The sequence below is a fragment of the Pan paniscus genome, chromosome 22, assembly GCF_029289425.2.
Source record: "Pan paniscus chromosome 22, NHGRI_mPanPan1-v2.0_pri, whole genome shotgun sequence".
Taxonomy (NCBI): Eukaryota; Metazoa; Chordata; class Mammalia; order Primates; family Hominidae; genus Pan; species Pan paniscus.
Genome location: NC_073271.2, coordinates 22,367,236 through 22,386,522, shown reverse-complemented (window position 1 = coordinate 22,386,522; position 19,287 = coordinate 22,367,236). Strand labels below are relative to the sequence as shown.

General features: G+C 43.8%; 1 long non-coding RNA gene and 1 other non-coding gene across 3 annotated transcripts in view; both read right to left on the bottom strand.

Moving 5' to 3' along the window:
• The window catches only part of LOC106634211 (uncharacterized), a 401,613-nt gene that overhangs the window by 373,744 nt on the left and 8,582 nt on the right, over positions 1 to 19,287 (bottom strand). For both annotated transcript variants that reach the window (XR_008955137.2, XR_008622402.1), the window contains exons 2-3: positions 18,195 to 18,259; positions 6,981 to 7,053 (exon numbers count right to left, since the gene is read on the bottom strand). This is a non-coding gene — a long non-coding RNA (uncharacterized LOC106634211). The remainder of the gene's footprint in view (positions 1 to 6,980; positions 7,054 to 18,194; positions 18,260 to 19,287) is intronic.
• Positions 7,989 to 8,095, bottom strand: LOC112438108 (U6 spliceosomal RNA). Its single transcript, XR_003026591.1, has one exon. It is a non-coding gene; the product is annotated as a U6 spliceosomal RNA (small nuclear RNA).

The window sequence follows — 19,287 nt, the reverse complement described above, 5'->3', positions numbered from 1 at the left end:
AATATTAGAAAGTTCTTAGCCTGGGCGCAGTGGCTCACGCCTGTAATCCCAGCACTTTGGGAGACCGAGGCAGACGGATCACGAGGTCGGGAGATCAAGACCATCCTGGCTAACACGGTGAAACCCCGTCTCCACTAAAAATACAAAAAATTAGCCAGGCGTGATGGCGGGCGCCTATAGTCATAGCTACTCAGGAGGCCGAGGCAGGAGAATCACTTGAACCCTGGAGGAGGATCTTGCAGTGAGCCGAGATCGCACCACTGCACTCTAGCCTGGGCAACAGAGTGAGACTCCATCTCAAAAAAAGAAAAAAAAAGAAAGTTCTTTAGAACTTAATTTTTCTTTTTTTTTTTTTTTTTTTTTTTTAGCAATTCATGTGTCACTTTAGAAAGGAGATAATTCATGACGTTTTATTCCCATGCAGCATTTGATGACAAATGAGGCACAGAGATGTTAATGGCTTGTCTGATGCCACACAGCTATCTAGGGGACAGTTATAAATCATTGCATAATCCCATTGGTGAGCTGTATGTTAAGCAATTATATCTCTCCTTCTTTGAAGATTCTTTATCCCAGAAGCCCTTATGATCCAGCAACACTAGATTACTTGTACTATGTTTGTTTCTCACATAAGCTGTGTCTTAGTTTACACTTTTTCTCCATGCCTGGAAAGCCTCCTTGCCCCACTCCAGCCCCTGTATACCTCCACTTCCTACTCATATCTGCCTTTCAGGTAGCATCGTTCAGTTACTCCAAGATGAGTTGGGAGCATCTCATCAATATCATATTGTATTAACCAAGTTGTTATAACACAACAACCAGATTGTTCACATTTTATTCTTAGATGTATGCCAGTAGTGCCCACGAGTTCCTCTCTTCATTTTTGAAAGCTGTACGGCTGCACCAGGTGTGGAGGCTCATGCCTGCAATCCCAGCACTTTGGGAGGTCAAAGTGGAAGATCGCTTGAGGCCAGGAGTTTATGACCAGCCTGAGCAACACAGCAAGGCCCTATCTCTAAAAAATAAATAAATAAATAAATTCGCCAGCCGTGATGGTGTGCACCTGTAGTCCCAGGTGTCTGGGAGGCTGAGGCAAGATGATCACTTCAGCCCAGGAGTTCAAGGCTGCGGTGAGCTAGGATCACACCACAGCACTCCAGCCTGGACTAGAGAGTGAAATCCTGTCTCAAAACAACAGCAATAAAGAAAGTCATACATCTTTATTATGTATGTATGTATGTATGCATGTATGTATGTATGTATTTATTTATTTTGAGACAGAGTCTTGCTCTGTCGCCCAGGCTGGAGTGCAGTGGTGCAATCTCGGCTCATTACAACCTCCGCCTCCCAGGTTCAAGCAATTCTCCTGTCTTAGCCGCCCAAGTAGCTGGGATTACAGGCATGCGCCACCACGCCTGGCTAATTTTTGTATTTTTAGTAGAGACAGGGTTTCACCACGTTGGCCAGGCTAGTCTCGAACTCCTGACCTCAAGTGATCTGCCTGCCTCGGCCTCCCAAAGCGCTGGGATTACAGGCGTGAGTCACCATGCCCGGCCCCACATCTTTATTTTTGATCCACATTTACTGCCTCTAGCTAAAGGCAGACATACACAAGTAAATAGAAAAAGCATGGTACTCAAAGTATCGCAGCAACCCTGTAAGTTGGGCATACCAGATGTTCCCATAAGGTAGCCTACAATTATGACTGCTGTGAATAAAAGTTGTCACTAGTGTCAGGATCCATCTTGACCCAGGAGAGACTAGAATCCGATACGCCTACTGAAGCTGCCCAGTGCCTACAATAGTACTTGGTATGCAGTAGGTGCTCAGTCATTATTAACTTAAGATTCTTACAGGAAAGTCTTTTAGGGGGATAATGGTACAGTCCTTAACTCTTGATCTTCCCTGTAACAGGAAAACCAAGAGAAGGCTGAAACCCAGCAATTCCACTCCTAGGCATATACTCAAAGGAAATTTTTTATTTTTAATGCCCACACAAAGACTTATGCACATATGTTTACAGCAACAGTATTCATAATGGCCAAAAGGTGGAGACAACCCAAATGCCCATCAATTGACAAACAGACAAATGAAATAAGGTATACCATCCAGTGGAATAGTATTTGGTCATAAGAAGAAATGAAGTACTGACACGTGATACAACATGGATGAACTTTGAAGACATTATGTTAAGTGAAAGAAGCCAGTCACAAAAGACCACATAATGTATGATTCCATTTATATAAAATACCCAGAAAAAGGAAATCTACAGAGAAAGAATGTAGATTAGTGGTTGCCTAGGGCTGGGGGAGAGAGAAGCAGAGGGGTTTGATTTTGAAGTGATGAAAATGCCCTCAAATTGACTGTGGCAATGGTGGCACACCTCTGTGAATATACTAAAAACTATTAAATTGTACAGTTTAAATGAGTGAATTGTACGGTATGTGAATTATAGCTCAATAAGGTGATGAGAAAGAGTGAAGGCTGAAATATGTCAGACTAAAGAAAGAGTGAAGGCTGAAATATGTCAGACTAAAGGCCACCCATCAGAATCCTCCCAATACTTTCACAAGAATGATGTCAAACTTTTGTTGAAGATGTCCCAGCCTGGCTCTCATTTTTCCTTTGTCTATTTTTAGGGCCCTGAGCAGAATTCACTTAAGACTCAGACTGCTTTAGCCAACTATCACATTGTGATCTCTTCTTTTTTGTAGTATATAATAACCAGCTAAACCAGATGAAAAATCTTTGTCTAAATTGAGTCCACAGTCTCAATACCCAACTAGCATTTATTGAATGCCCACTGGTGCCAAGCCCTTCTCAGATGTCATCCCTAAGCCTCATAATAGCCCCAGGAGCCTCATAATAGCCCCAGGGAGTATGTTGCATTATCCTCATTTTGTAGAGGAGGATAGAGACTAAGCTTAGCTAATAGGAATGATGTCACCATGTGGGAAATGATGGACCCAGGTTTAACATGGATGTGTCTGAGTCACAAAATCCGTGCTTTATTGACAAATTATGTACTCAGTCTAGCACACAAATGCATAAAACCAGAACAAGAGGGGGAATAGAGTGTAGACTGTCTGATAAAGATAATCTGATTCAGTGTTCCAACGTAGAGCAGTGAGGTGAGAATGCTGTTTTAAAATCCTGCCCTAATGGCATGGACAATGACAAAGAGTTCGCCTGGGTCTGGGGCTACTCAAGCTGTCTGTTTGAAGAGGGAGCTTTTAAATGTTTTTCCAGCTGGGCAAGCAAAAGAGCATACTCCCAGGTCAGTTTCTTTTGAAAAAGAACTATACTCTCATTCCTTAACTCTAGTTAACAGTTTTATTCTACCAACACTTGGTGTCATCTGTGAAGCCATGTCTACTTCCCTGTGTTAAAATACCAGATTGCTTCTTTCCCACTCTGAGCATCAGTACGTAGACAGAGAAGCATCCACACAAACTTTTTTTCCCCAGTCGACTTCCTGATTTTTTTCTGCGAGCATGTGTGAGGGCACTCTTCTCTGTTGCTTTTCTCTCCATAACGTCCTTTCCTTCATTTTTCTTGGTGCCCTTTTATCTAGACATTGTCCTCCAACCACCCCCTCTTTGGCAACTTAGTTTCAAGTTATTTCCATGGTCGATTGGTCAATCCTTTGTCATGTGATCCTCCACAAGCAATGCAAGCCGTTTCTTGCTTATAATAATCTGGAATCCTAGCATCAGGTCTAATAAATCAAATCCAGCTTTGCTACCACTTAAATGGCAAGTGGTTGCTCATTTTCCCATCGTCCTTTCTCCCCCAAAGTAACTTCAACTGTCAGAAAATAAGAAAAGATCAACTCCACACAAATGAAAGCAAGCAGGCAGACTGGATTGTTAAAAGACTGGCATAAGAATACACAGAAAAAAGAAACTGACACCTCTGGAAGCTGATGCTCGCACGGATTCACCAGGAAATTCATGCCAGACTAATTTCTATTAGATAAGTGTGGCCCACATGGAATTTTTGGACTTTAGCAGAGCATGTGACTAAGACTCTCATGATACTTTTCTGGAAAAGCTATATTGGGTTAAATAAGAACATAATTCTATATATTCATATACAGCTGCCTTAAGATTGAGTATATTATAGTATGTTTGTATTCTGAAAGGAATGTTCTGTAGAAATCATCCAACGTTTGCGACCTCATCACCACCACCTAGACCTGCATGGTCCACTGCACATGTGGTTACCGAGCGCTTGAAATGTGTCTGCTCTGAACTGGGATGTGCTGGAAGTGTAAAATGCACACAAACTTGGAAGACTAACTATAAAAAAACAAGGATGACAAATATCTCAGTAATGTTTATACTGATTGCATGTTGAAATGATATTTGGGGCTGGGTGTGGTGGCTCATTTGTGTAGTCCCAACACTTTGGGAGGCTGAGGTGGTAGGACTGCTTGAGGCCAGGAGTTTGAGGCCAGGAGTTTGAGACCAGCCTGGTTGACAAAGCAAGATGCTGTCTCTATTTTTTTTTTTTAAGAAATTTGCAAAAACAACAAAAAAAGAAATAATATTTTGCATACATTGGATAACAAAATATACTATTAAACTAAGTTTACTTGTTTCTTTTCTAGTAAGGTCAATAAAAGATTTAAAATTATCTGTACTACATTTATGTTGATTGTGCTGATTTAGACCAGCATGGCAAATCTCCATGTGCCCTTTACCCAATTTGTATTTGCCACCCAAGAAGCCCTAGATTCCCAGCCCATTTCTCATTGCTCATCAGCCTTGAACACTTCTCAATCTCATCCCGTCCCCCATCCCTGCACAAATCCTGAGTGCCTTTCTTTGCACCTGTGGAACCCATGATCCATCAGTAACACAGTTCCCCATCCTTCATCTCTACTCTGCACATTTCCTCCACATTCTTACTCTAACTCCGTGGTTCTTAAACATGTATCTGGCCTGTAATCCCAGCACTTTGGGAGATTGAGGCGGGTGGATCATTTGAGGTCAGGAGTTCAAGGCCAGCCAGGCCAACACAGTGAAACCCCATCTCTAATAAAAATACAAAAAAAAAAAAAAAAACGGAACAAAAAAAATAGCCAGGTAGTAGTGGCATGCGTCTGTAATCCCAGCTACTCAGGAGACTGAGGCAGGAGAATCGCTTGAGCCTGGGAGGCTGAAGTTGCGGTAAGCCAAGATGGCGCCACTGCACTCCAGTCTGAGCAACAAAGGGAGACCTTGTCTCAAAAAAAAAAAAAAAAGCACGTCTGTGTTAGAATCACCTTGGGAGCTTTAAATAGATTGTTCATTGCTCAGGCCCCATTTTCAGAATGTTCAATCAGATCCTTTGGCTACAAGGATGAGGCTTCTGTTTTGTTTTGTTTTTTTTTTTAAATAACTCACCCAGGTGATTCTAACATGCAGCCAGGATAGAGAACCACTCATTGGACTAGCCCCAGCTTTCTATCTACTGTAACAGTGCATTCATGCCAGTGAACATAAGTTGAAAAAAACTACACAGCATGCTGATTGGTCTCCCTAAATTAGAGATCACTAACCTAAAGTAGATATTTTAAAAATTATTTTTAGAGACGGGCTGGCTCTGGAGTGTGGTGGCCCACCATAGCTCACTGCAAACTCAAATTCCTGGGTTCCAGGGCTCCTCTGGCCTCAGCCCCCCAAGTAGGTAGCACTACAGATGAGCACCACAGATATGGTTTGGCTGTGTCCCCACCCAAATCTCATCTTGCAGCTTCCATAATGATTGAATTATGGGAAATGATTGAATTATGGGGGTGAATCTTTCCTGTGCTGCTCTCATGATAATGAATAAGTCTCATGAGATCTGATGGCTTAAAAAAAAAATGGGAGTTTCTCTGCACAAGCTCTCTCTTTGCCTGCTGCCATCCACATAAGATGTGACTTGCTCTTCCTTGCCTTCTGCCAGGATTGTGAGGCCTCCCCAGGCACGTGGAACTGTAAGTTGATTAAACCTCTTTCTTTCGTTAATTGCCCATTCTCGGGTATGTCTTTTAACAACAGCATGAAAACGGACTAATACAACCACCATACCTGACTTTTTTTTTTTTTTTTTTTTTTTTTGAGACGGAGTCTTGCTCTGTCACCCAGGCTGGAGTGCAGTGGTGCGATCTCGGCTCACTGCAAGCTCCGCCTCCCGGGTTCACGCCATTCTCCTCCCTCAGCCTCCTGAGTAGCTGGGACTACAGGTGCCCGCCACCACGCGTGGCTAATTTTTTGTATTTTTAGTAGAGATGGGGTTTCACCATGTTAGCCAGGATGGTCTCGATCTCTTGACCTTGTGATCTGCCCACCTCAGCCTCCCAGAGTGCTGGGATTACAGGCATGAGCCACCACACCCGGCCACACCTGACTAACTTTTAAAATTCTTTTTTGTTTGGATGGGGTCTCACTAGTTGTCCAGGATGATCTTGAACTGGCCTCAAGCGATTCTCGCACCTCGGTCTCCCAAAGTGTTGGGATTACAGGTGTGGCCAGGTGTGGTGGCTTATGCCCAGCACTTTGGGAGGCCAAGGCAGGCAGATCGCTTAAGTCTAGGAGTTTGAGACCAGTCTGGGCAACATAGTGAAACCCTGTCTCTACAAAATATACAAAAATTAGTCGGGTGTAGTGGAGGCTGATGTGGGAGGATCACTTGAGTCAAGGAGGTTGAGGCAGCAGTGAGCCGAGATCGCTCCACCACACTCCAGTCTAGGTTATAGCACAAGACCCTGTCTCAAAGTTTTTAAAAAGGGATGACGGGTGTGAGCCACTGTGCTGGCCTGAAGTGGATCTTAAAAGTTGTTCTGCAATTCTGCCATTTTCCCCGTGTCCCCTCACTCTCTCTATCTCCTAAAGATATAGTCTGCACCTTTTCCTCAAAGCTCCAGGTCCTTCTCCTAAGTAGCCTTTAGTGAGAAACAGAAGAAATCAGGAAAGACTTTCCACAAGCTCCCCGCAACCACATCTACTCACCTCTCTGCATAGGTGCTCATACATATGTCTGCCTTCCCTCATTTCTCAGCTCAGGCATGCTCAGCAGATCTTTCTGTAATGACCAAAATATTCTTTGTTGGTGCTGTCTAGTACTGTAGTCGCCAACCATATGCAGCTATTGAACACTTGAAATATGGCTAGCACAACTGATTTTTTTTTCTTTTTTTTTGAGATGGAGTCCTGCTCTGTCCTCTAGACCGGAGTGCAGTGGCACGATCTCAGCTCACTGCAACCTCCGCCTCCCGGGTTCAAGCGATTCTCCTGCCTCAGGCTCCCGAGTAGCTGGGATTACAGGGGCATGCCACCACATCCAGCTACTTTTTGTATTTTTAGTACAGATGGGGTTTTGCCATGTTGGCCAGGCTGGTCTCGACCTCCTGACATCACGTGATCCGCCCACCTCGACCTTCCAAAGTGCTTCCAAAGTGCTGAGGTGGCATGAGCCACCTAGCCCAGCCAGAAAAAATTTTAATTGTCTTCATTTTAAATTAATTTACATTTAAATAGCTACATGTGGCTGTCTATAAGGTAATATAGCTAGAGATGTCAGTCCCATCTAAGACCAACTCCTGTGCTTGTATTCTGTGTGCCATTCTCTCTTATACTCTAGGACATTGTTCCAACAATTGTTCCTTCGCCTGCTTTGTTCATTTTCCTTTGTTACAGAATCATTCTCCTCTGCATACAAATATATTTTCACATATTCAATTAAAAAAAGCCTCTTTGCCAGGTGCGGCAGATCATACCTGTAATCTAAGCACTTTGGGAGGCCGAGGCAGGAGGATCGCTTGAGCCCAGGGGTTCAAGACCAGCTGGGCGATACTCCACTCCCAAGCTGGAGTGCAGTGGTGCAATCACAGCTCACTGCAGCCTCGACCTTCTGGGCTCAGGTGATTCTCCTGCCTCAGCCTCCCAAGTAGCTGGGACCACAGGCATACACCACCACACCTGGCTAATTTTTGTATTTTTTTTCCTATGTGCTTCTACAAATATATGAAATGTTTTATGAATGTGTGTGTCATTCTTGCACAGGGGCTGTGCTAAACTTCTCCGTATCATTCCAAGTTTAGTATAGGTGCTGCTGAAGGAAGCACTAATTTTTGTATTGTTTTGTACAGATGGGGCTTCACTATGTTGCCCAGACTGGTATTGAACTCCTAGGCTCAAGCTCATAAAAAAATTAGCTGGGTGTGGTGCATGTGCCTGTAGTTCCAGCTACTCGGAAGGCTGAAGTGGAAGGATCGCTTGAGTGAAGGAGGTTGAGGCTGCAGTGAGCTGTGATCCCACCACTGCACTCCAGCCTGGGTGACAAAGTGAGCTCTGTCTCAAAAAATAATAATAAAATTACTTTCTCTTGGTATCTCCCTTTAGCTACCTTCAGCTTTTTGCTCCCTTCACAGCAAAAGTCTTCCCAAAGAATATTTTAATCATTGCTGGACTCAAATTTCTTTCCCCTCCTCTCTTTTGAGCCCACTCAAATCACACTTCTGTCCCCACCATTCTGAACTGGCTCTTGTCAGTGTCAGCAATGACCTCTCTATCACTAAATACAATGCAGTCCTTACCTTATTTGACACACAGTATCTGCAGCATCAACCCAGTAATCATTCTGTCCTCACGAAACACATTCTTGACTTGGCTCCTTGGAAACCACCCTCTTTCTCTTCCTACTCCACTCGCTGCCCCTCCTCTGCTTGCTTCTCTGGTTCCTGCTCATCTTAACAACCTCAACATTTCCAAGTACACTAGGGCTTAATCCCAAATCCTTTATATTTGGGGGGGCTCAGGGGACTGGGTCTCACTCTGTGGCCCAGACAGGAGTGCAGTAGTGCCATCTCAGCTCACTGCAACCTCTGCTTCCCAGGTTCAAGCCATTCTCATGCCTCAACCTCCTGAGTAGCTGGGATTACAATGCCTGCCACCACACCTGGCTAATTTTTGTATTTTTGGTAGAGACAGGGTTTTGCCATGTTGGCCAGGCTGGTCTTGAACTCCTGGCCTCAAGTGATCCACTCACCTCGGCTTCTCAAAGTGCTGAGACTACAGGCATGAGCCACAATCCCCAGCCTCCAAATCCTTCTTTTTGTCCTCATTTCACCCTAAGTGATCTCACTCAGTACCATCTGTATCCTTACCCTGACCACTCCTCTGAATTCTAAATTCATGCATCCAACAGCCTAGCTGGCATTTCAAACTCAAAGATGAGTAGGCATCTTAATCTTAATGTGTCCATGCTGAACTCTTGGTCCTCCCCCTTAAAACCCACTGCTCCATCAGGAAGAATAGCTAATGGACGCAGGGCTTAATACCTATGTGATGGGTTGATCTGTGCAGCAAACCACCATGGCACACGTTTACCTATGTAACAAATCTGCACATCCTCCACAGGTACCCCTGAACTTAAAAGTTGAAGAAGGAAAAAAAGCCCGCTGCTCCTACAGTTCTTTCCATCTCAATGAATGTTAACTCTGTTCTCCAAGTTGCTGTGGCCAAAAGCCTTGGGTCATCTTTGACTCCTTTCTTTCTCTCACATCACAATTTCAGTTCATCAGAAAATCCTTTTGGCTCTAACTTCAGAATATATTCCAAAACTTCCCTCTCCTCACCACCTTCCACCCTCATGTACATTTCTGCAATAGCCTCCTCCTGGTTTTCTTCCTTCTGTCCTTGCCTCCCCATAGACTGCTTTCAGTACAGAAGCTAGAGTGATGCTTTTAAAATATGAGCCCAATCATCACCTTCATCTGCTCCGAAACCCTCACTGGCTCCCCTTCTGCTCAAAGAACTTAAAATGGTTTTCAAGGTCTTATACTATCTGGCCCTTTTCCCCTCTGTGTTAGCTTTCTAGGGCAGCCATAATAAAGTACCAGAGACTGGATGCCTTAAACAACGGAAATTTATTTTCTCACAATTCTGGAGGCTGGAAGTTGAGATGAAGGTGTCAGCAGGATTGGCTTCTCTGGGGGCTTCTCTGCTTGGCTTATAGATGGCTCTCTTCTCCCTGTGTCGTCACATGGTCTTCCCCCTGTGCCCATCTGTGTCCTAATTTCCTCTTCTTGTGAGGAAACCAGTCATATTGGATTATGGCCCACCCTAGTGACCTCATTTTAGGTCTTTAAAGACATTACCTCAAAATACAGTCATGTGCTGAGGTTCTGGGGCTTATGGCTTCAACATGTGAATTCCGGGGAGACACCATTCAGCCCATAACAACCTCCCTGACCTCACTTCCTCCCACTCTCCCACTCACGCCCTCCACTGGAGCCTCAAGGGCCACCTTGCTGTTCTCCAAACACATCAGACTTATTTCTGCCTCAGGAGCTATTCTCTATGCCCAAATCCTCTCTCCCCAAACAGTTGCACGTCTTCCTCCCTCATTTCCTTTACTTGTTTGCTCAAAGCTCACTACATCAGTGAGGCCTTTCCTGATCGCTGTATTAATAGAATAGCAAGGTCCCAAGCTCCTAACCATACACAAATTTTCCATCTCCCCTTGCTCTGTTTAATTTTTCTCCACAGCCTGTATTGTTATATATCACTTTGTATATTTTCTTATTCACATGCTTGTATTTTTTAAATCTCCTGCAACTTAGTAGGTGCTTATTAAATATCTGTCGAATTGGTGGATAAGTAGGATACAGTCATTTTGCCAAAAGGAATACATCCAAAGTTCAGCATCACAAGGGATCCAGCAACTGTCACCTATAAGGCACAGTTTAGAAAAATCAGATATTTAGCTTTGAGAAAAAAAGAGAAGCTTGAGGAAATACTGGATAAGTATTTTAACACTTCTAGAGGAGTGTCCTGTGGTCGAAAGCACAGTCTGTCTTTGCATTTGGTGTTACTGCATGGGGCAGTGTTGGGATGTAAGGACAGAAGTGAAGAGAAGGTAAATTTTAGCTAAATGTAACAACACAAAAGTTCTAGTGAAATGTTTTATTTCCTGAAGCTGGCTCCCGATAATAGAAAATAAGGAGGCAGAAGCCAGATGATTGTCTCAAGAATATTGCAAGAGAGACACCTGCCTTTGTGGGAGGATCAAACAGGTGATTTCTGAGTTGAGTTCCAACTCTAAGATTCTAGAAAGACAACCCAACTTTAAATGAGGAAACTGTCACCACTTCCTATAGTATGGCTGGTCTTAGCGCCCCATTGCTTTTATGACTCAGGTCTAGCAAGGTGGCCAGATGCTGGAAGCACCACAAGATGAAATGAGATCGGGAAGTCAGGAGGACAAAGGCCAAGCTTTGCCAATAAATATTCATATGACCATATGCAAGGGACTTCATTTATCTGGCTCTCCAGTAAGTCCTCATCAAATTAAAGACTTGGCCTAAATGACTACTTCATCCCTTTCAGTTGTAAACACTGTAATTCCAGATTTTTTTTCCTCAACTAACAGGAACTGTAAGAGAGTTGTGAAAGAGAGACTTCAGACAGTCACGGAGGCCAGACACAGTGGCTCACTCCTGCAATCCCTGAACTTTGGGAGGCTTGAGCCCAGGAGTTTGAGATCAGCCTGGGCAACATAGTGAGACCCCATCTCTATGAAAAATTTGAAGAAATTAGCTGGGCATGGTGGTACCCAACTGTAGTCCCAGCTACTCAGGAGACTGAGGTGAGAGGACTGCTTGAACCCTGGAGGTTGAGGCTGCAGCGAGCCATGATTATGCCACTGTACTCTAGCCTGGGCAACACAGTGAGACTCTGTCTCAAAAAACAAACAACAACAACAACAACAAAAGACAGACACAGAGTATATATGGAGTGGGATGGGAAAGAAGGTACACTGGCACGTTCAGATTGAAGGAGAGTCATGTTAAGTCACATCGTTCCTTCCTTACCAGAAGATTACAGAAATGAGCGGAAAACATCCTCTGGGCCAGTTGTCCAACATCTTGTCTTCAAGCATGTGAAAGGGTAGAGAGCTCTGAGCTTGAAAAATCAGGATGAAACTGCTACTTAATCACAGACACATTACAGAACTGCTTCTCACTCCCAAGGGTCCAGTAAAGCTTCAAGTGGTGCTGTGCTTCGGTTTATGGAGACTAAATCTCACACTGAATGAATATCACTGAAGACTAATTTCAAAAACAAGTCTATCTATGAGTGAGCACACATCACTGTGCTTGCCCGAGCTTCTTTGTTTTGATTGATAAAATGTCTTCTGTGGATGTTTCCTAGGTGCTGAATTATTGAGACTAGTAAGACAGTATTAAAGACTTGAGTTACTCAAGCTTAGTTTCTAATATCTTTGTCTGCCTTTTTCTAGCTTAGTCTGTTTATGGCTTCTGGAGTTGTTTAGAGATTTTGGTCGAAAAGCACCAAACAGGGCCAGGCGCAGTGGCTCACGCCTGTAATCACACCACTCTGGGAGGCCGAGGGGGGTGGATCACGAGGTCAGGAGATCGAGATCATCCTGGCTAACAGAGTGAAACCCCGTCTCTACTAAAAATACAAAAAATTAGCCAGGCATGGTGGCGGATGCCTGTAGTCCCAGCTACTTGGGAGGCTGAGGCACTCAGGAGAATGGTGTGAACCCGGGAGGTGGGGCTTGCAGCAAGCGGAGATCGCGTCACTGCACTCCAGCCTGGGCGACAGAGCAAGACTCTGTCTCAAAAAAAAAAAAAAGAAAAAAGAAAAACACCAAATAATCTTGATACAACCTGATTTTAAAAATAGAAAATTCCCAGTAGCTCCCAAGTAGTTAAGGCAGAAATGGTACAATGGACTAAGCAAATCTTTGACCTGTTTTCTTATGTCGGTCAAAAACGCATAAATTTGATACTTTTCAGGATTTAAGCCAGGGTAGCTGCTAGTGCTCTAGAATGACCTGAAAACCAGGTGGTAGAGTTTGGATATTTGCCCCTGTCTAAATCTCATGTTGAGGTATAATCCCAGTGTTAGAGGTGGGGCCTGGTGGGAGGTGTTTCAATCATGGAGGTGGATCCCTCATGAATGCCTTGGGCCACTCCCTTGGTGATAAGTGAGATCTCCCTCTGAGTTCACATGAGATCTGGTCTCATTAAAAGTGTGTGGCAACACCCCCAACCGCTCTCTCTCTCTTGCTCATCACATGCTTTCACCAGGTGATGTGTGTGCTTCCCCTTTGCATTCCACCATGATTGAAAACTCCCTGAAGCTTCACCAGAAGTCAAGCAGATGCCAGCACTGTGCTTCATGTAAAGCCTGCAGAAGTGTGAGGGAAATAGTCCTCTTTTCTTTACAAATTACCCATCTCAGGTATTTCTTTACAGCAATGCAAGAACGATGTAACACAGAAAATTAGTGCTGAGTAATGGGGGCATTGATATAAAGATATCTGAAAACATGGAAGTAACTTTGGAACTGGGCAGAGGTTGGAAGAGTTTGGAGAGCTCAGAAGACAGGAAGATGAGGGAAAGTTTGGAATATCTTAGAGACTGGTTAAATGGTTGTCACCAAAATGCTGACAGAAATATGAATAGTGAAGTCCAGGCCTGCCAAGGTCTCAGATGGAAATGAGGAACTTATTGGGAATTGGAGCAAAGATCACATGTGCTATGCATTAGCAAAGAACTTGGCTGCATTCTCTTCATGCCCCAGGGGTGTGTGGAAGTTTGAACTTGTGAGTGATGACCTAGGGTATCTGGCAGAAGAAATTTCTAAGCAGCAAAGCATTTAGGAATTAACCTGGCTGCTTCTAGCAGCCCAACTCAGATATAGGAGCAAAGAAGTGACTTAAAGCTGGAACTCATATTTAAAAGGGAAGGACAGCGTATAAGTTTGGAAAATTTGCAGGGTGGCCATGTGGTCGAAAAGCTGAGCCCATTTTCATGGGAAGAATCCAAGCAGGTTGCAGAGCAAACCACTTGCTAGAGATATTTGCATAACTAAAAAGAATCCAGATGGTAATATCCAAGAAAATGGGGAAAAGGCCTTGAAGGTATTTAAGAGACCTTTGCAGCAGCCCCTTCCATCACAGACCCAGAGACCTAGGAAGAAAGAATGGTTTTGTGGGCTAGGCCCAAGGCCCCACTGCCCTGCACAGCCTTGGAACACTGCTCTCCATATCCCAGCCACTCCAGCTCCAGCTGCGGTTCAAAGGGGCCCAGGTACAGTTTGGGCTGCCACTTTGGAGAATGCAAGCCATAAGACTTGGAGGCTTCCACACAGTGTTATGTATGTAGGTGCACAGAATATAAGATTGAAGAATGCTTGGCAGCCTCAACCTAGATTTCAGAGGCTGTACAAGAAAGCCTGGGTGCCCAGGCAGAAACTTGTTGCAGGTGCAGAGCCTCCAAAGATAACCTCTACTAGGGCAGTGACAAGGGGAAGTGTGAGGTTGGAGACCCCACACAGAGTCCCCAGTGGGGCATGACCTGGCAGAGCTGTGAGAAGGGGGCCCCTGCCTTCTAGGCCTGAGAATGGCAGATCTACCAGCAGCTTACACCTTGTGCCTAGAAAAGCCATGGCACTCAACAACCTGTGAGAGCAGCCATGAGGGCTGTACCCAGCTGCAAAGCCACAGAAGCAGAGCTGCCGATAGCCTTGGGAGCCCACCCCTTGCTCCAGTGTGCCCTGGATGTGGGACATGGAGTCAAAGGAAATTATTTTGGAACTTTAAGGTTTAATGACTGCCCTGCTGGGTTTTGAAATTGCATGAAGACTATAGCCCCTTTCTTTTGGCTGATTTCTCCCTTTTGGAATGGGAATGTTTACCCAGTGCTGGTACTCCCATTATATCTTGGAAGTAAATAACTTGTTTTGATTTTACAGGCTCATAGATGGAAAGAGATGAGTCTCAGATGAGACTTTGGACTTGGAATTTGGACTTTGGACTTTTGAGTTAATGCTGGAACAAGTCAAGACCTTGGAGGACTGTTGGGAAGGCATGATTGTATTTTGAAATGAGAGAGGGACATGAGATTTGAGAGGGGCCGGGGCAGAATGATATAGTTTGTGTACTTATCCCCACCCAAATCTCATGTGGAATTGTAATCCCTAGTATTGGAGGCGGGACCTGGTAGGAGGTGATTGGATCATGGGGGTGGATTACTCATGAATCGTTTAGCACTATCTGTTTGTTGCTGTCCTTGTGATGAGTGACTTCTCATGAGATCTGGCTGTTTAAAAGTGTGTGGCACCATGCTCTCTCTTGTTTCCGGTCTGGTCATGTGACATCCCTACTCCCCCTTCACCTTCCATCATGATTGTAAGTTTCCTGAGGCCTCACCAGAAGCCAAGCAGATGCCAGCATCAGGCTTCCTGCAAAGCCTGAAGAATCATAAGCTGATTAAATCTCTCTCTCTTTTTTTTTGAGATGGAGTCTCATCCTGTGGCCCAGGCTGGAAGGCAGTGGCACTATCTCTGCTCCGAGGCTCAAGTGATTCTCCTGCCCCAGCCTCCTGAGTAGCTAGGATTACAGGTGCGTGCCACCACACCCAGCTAATTTTTGTATTTTTAGTAGAGATGAGGTTTCACCACGTTGGCCAGGCTGGTCTCGAACTCCTGACCTAAGGTTATCTGTCCACCTCAGCTTCCCAAAGTGCTGGGATTACAGGCGTGAGCCATTGCACCCAGCCTCTTTTCTTTATAAACTACCTAGTCTCAGATATTTCTTTTTGGCAATGCAAGAATGGCCTAATACACCAAGATTTGTGTTTTCACCATTTTTTTTCTGTTTATAACCATGTTATTTTACTGTTTATCTGAGAAAAGAACCTGGCCTGTTAGTATTTTTTATTGACTGACAAACTCACCAGAATAAAGTGGGTATTAGGACCCCTGGTTCTGCAAGATTTTGGTAACAGAATCTGTTTTCACTAATTGTTGGGAAACAGAAATGATATTCCTTTTAGACCTAGCTCCCTAAACCTTTTCCTCGTTTTGCTTTTTGGTACAATAATGAGGGCTGGCAGGGCTACTTGACACCATTAGCAGTAGACAAATTTTTCAATAAGGACTAACAGAGAAAAACTATGGAAATTCTGATTTATTGTTTGGCCGAGAGAGTTCTCTGTCTCCTTGTGCCCTTGCTCTCCATGTATACTTTATGAGACATTTCAGCAAAGGCATCTCTCAAAATTAATCCCATAGCTGTCTCCTTCAATTCTCCTCCTTGAAACTCTTCACCAATCTTCATAGGGCCTTGGCCACTTCTTGAGGGCCCTCCCACCAGATGATTAAAGGCAATACAGTGAACGAAAGTCTTATTCCGAGACTTGTCTTTGTAAACTTAGTGATCCTTCTTCCTTTTCACTTACGAAAATGTAAAGAGAAGCAGTCTCAAATGTGAATTGAATGCCGTCCCATTACTCCCCCAAACTGGGAAGAAGCTGGTCATATACGTGCACACTTATATAATAAATATTCAAAGACTCTAATCTGGTATCTTCCATATAACACACACTTTAACTCCTATTTTAAACTTTCAAAAGGCTTTTTATGGCATCTTATGCCCTACTTTAAAATGTCTGTCAGCCTAATATTTCTACTTTTTTTTTTATTAATTTATTTTCAAGGTCATGTGTGAAAACAACTTTCAGTGAAAAGAACCCATCTGCTTTGACAAAAATGTACACTATAAACCTTCACTTCTACAAGGGTCTAAAAAAATTCAAGGGTTTGATTTGAATGCTTCCAAACCACATTCCCTAAAGCATGCTTTGAGCAACACTAGGAGTTGGTGCAGCAAACAAAAACGAGGAATGGGGAGAGGTGCCAGGCAGGCGCGGTGGCTCATGCCTGTAATCCCAGCACTTTGGGTGACCCAGGCAGGTGGATCACTTGAGGTCAGGAGTTCGAGATCAGTCAACATGGTGAAACCCCGTCTCTTCTAAAATACAAAAATTAGCTAGGTGTGTGCGCACGTAATCCCAGCACTTTGTGAGGCTGAGGTGGGTGGATCACTTGAGGTCAGGAGTTCAAGACCAGCCTGGCCAACATGGTGAAACCCCATCTCTACTAAAATTACAAAAAAAAAAAATTAGCCGGGTATGGTGGCACACACCTGTAATCCCAGCCACTCAGGAGGCTGAGGCATGAGAATTGCTTGATCCCTGGAGGCAGAGGTTGCAGTGAGCAGAGATCATGCCTGGGGAAAAGAGAGAGACTATGTCTCAAAAAAAAAAAAAAAAAGAAAAAGAAAAAAGAAATAGGGAGAGGGAGTGATGCTACATACTGAAGCTACCTACCCTCTTTAAAATTCAAAATGCAGATTATCATCTTAAAGAATTGTATGCATTTTAAAGTGAAGGTATTTGTTTAATTTTGTTTAACCTCTTATTTCTCAAAGTTACTTGATTACAGAATTCTTTTCGGGTATGCATGCAATACCGAGCAACATATGACCGAGCTAGGGTTCCATGGTACACAGTTTGGAACTTGTGCTAGAAAATGTTACTCATTATTTTATAAGAAGTATTATTCCAAGGCATCTATGCATTGGAAAATAATCTTGATATGAAATATGACTCGATCCCTTCTCATATCATATTTACAGGGTATGGTGGTTAACTTTACGTGTCCACTTGTCTCTTAGCCCATCCTGGGTTAAGGGATGCCCAGACAGCTGGTAAAATATTATTTCTGGGCGAGTCTGTGAGAGTATTTCCGGAAGAGATTAGCATTTGAATCAATAGACTGGGTATCAAAAACCCATCCTCACTAATGTCAGTGGGCATCATTCAATTAACTGAGCATAGGAATCATAAAAGAGGTGGAGGAAGGCAAATTTGCTCTCTCTTCTGAAGCTGGGACATCCATCATCTGCTCCTGCCCTTGACTTCAGAGCTCCAGGTTCTTGAGCCTTCAATACCAGCAGCCACTCTTCAGCCCTTCAGCTTCACATGCAAGAATTACACTGGATTTCCTGGTTCTTCGGCTTGCAGGGGGCACATATTGGAACTTCTTGGCCTTTATAATCTCCTGAGCCAATTCCTATAAGAAGTGTCTTTATATATCTATATATATCCCATTGGTTCTGTTTGTTTGGAAAACCCTGATACACAGGGCTATCTATAGCTCACCCCCCAAGTACTAAGTCTCCAGATGATTATTAGGTTCTTATAAACACAAAATATATATGCTTATTTTGTAATATCAGGTTGTTAACTTCATCTGAGTAGTTTTCAGAACATATGATGGGGATAAGTCATCAGTTATGACAGACAACTTCCGGAGTTACATCACCAATGTTCATCTATCACTCACCTTTGCTTCAAACTTTATGCATCATATTCAAGTTAATTCCTATTGCATGTACTTCTGATTTCCACCTACAAAATGAACATTAAATTTATTATTTCCCTCATTTAAAAAAAAAGATTTCAGGCCAGGTGCAGTGGCTCATGCCTGCAATCACAGCACTTTGGGAGGCTGAGGCGGGTGGATCACTTGAGGCCAGGAGTTCAAGACCAGCCTAGGCAACATGATGAAACCCCTATCTCTACTAAAAATACAAAATACAAAAAAAAAAAAAAAATTAGCCAGGCATGTGTGCCTGCAATCCCACCCCTACTCAGGAGGCTGAGGCAGGAGGATAGCTTGAGTTCTGGAGGCGGAGGTTGCAGTGAGCCAAGATCACGCCACTGCACTCCAGCCTGGGCAAGACAGCAAGACTGAGACTCTGTCTCAAAAAAAAAAAAAAAAAAAGTTTTCAAATCACTTTTTCTCCTTTGCAGTTCAGCATTGTCACTAAAGGTGTCCAGGTTAGACAGAACTGGGTACAAACCCTCCTTTCTCTTCCCCTTACTCTTTCACCTCTTCATTTGTGACATGCAATGTTAACCCAATACAACTCATGAGTATTCAGAGATCCCGTCTGTATACGTCCTCAGCTTGACACACTGTAATCCTTAGGCATCCTTATTAGTAATAAGGTGTCCTTGTGTGATTTTTTCACAAACTTTTCACAGACCCTATCTATGGTCATTCCTGGAACCTCTGGCACATTCTTCTTCCTTCTCTTCCCAATCTCAACTTTTTCATCCTCTGAATCTCCCTATACTTTCCCCGTGGACAAGCCTCTAGAAATGTTAAAATGTCAGATCATGATTGGGAAATCTGTAGTGACTAGTTGCCCACTGCTGCCTATTCCATCTGACCTAAATTCCTCAGGTCTTCTGACATTAAGACCTCTTCCTGGCCGGGTGTGCTGGCTCATGCCTGTAATTCCAACACTTTAGGCAGCTGAGGCAGGCAGATCACTTGAGGTCAAGAGTTCAAGACCAGCCTGGCCAACATGGTGAAGCCCTGTCTCTACTAAAAAATACAAAAATTAGCCGGACCTGGTGGTGCGTGCCTG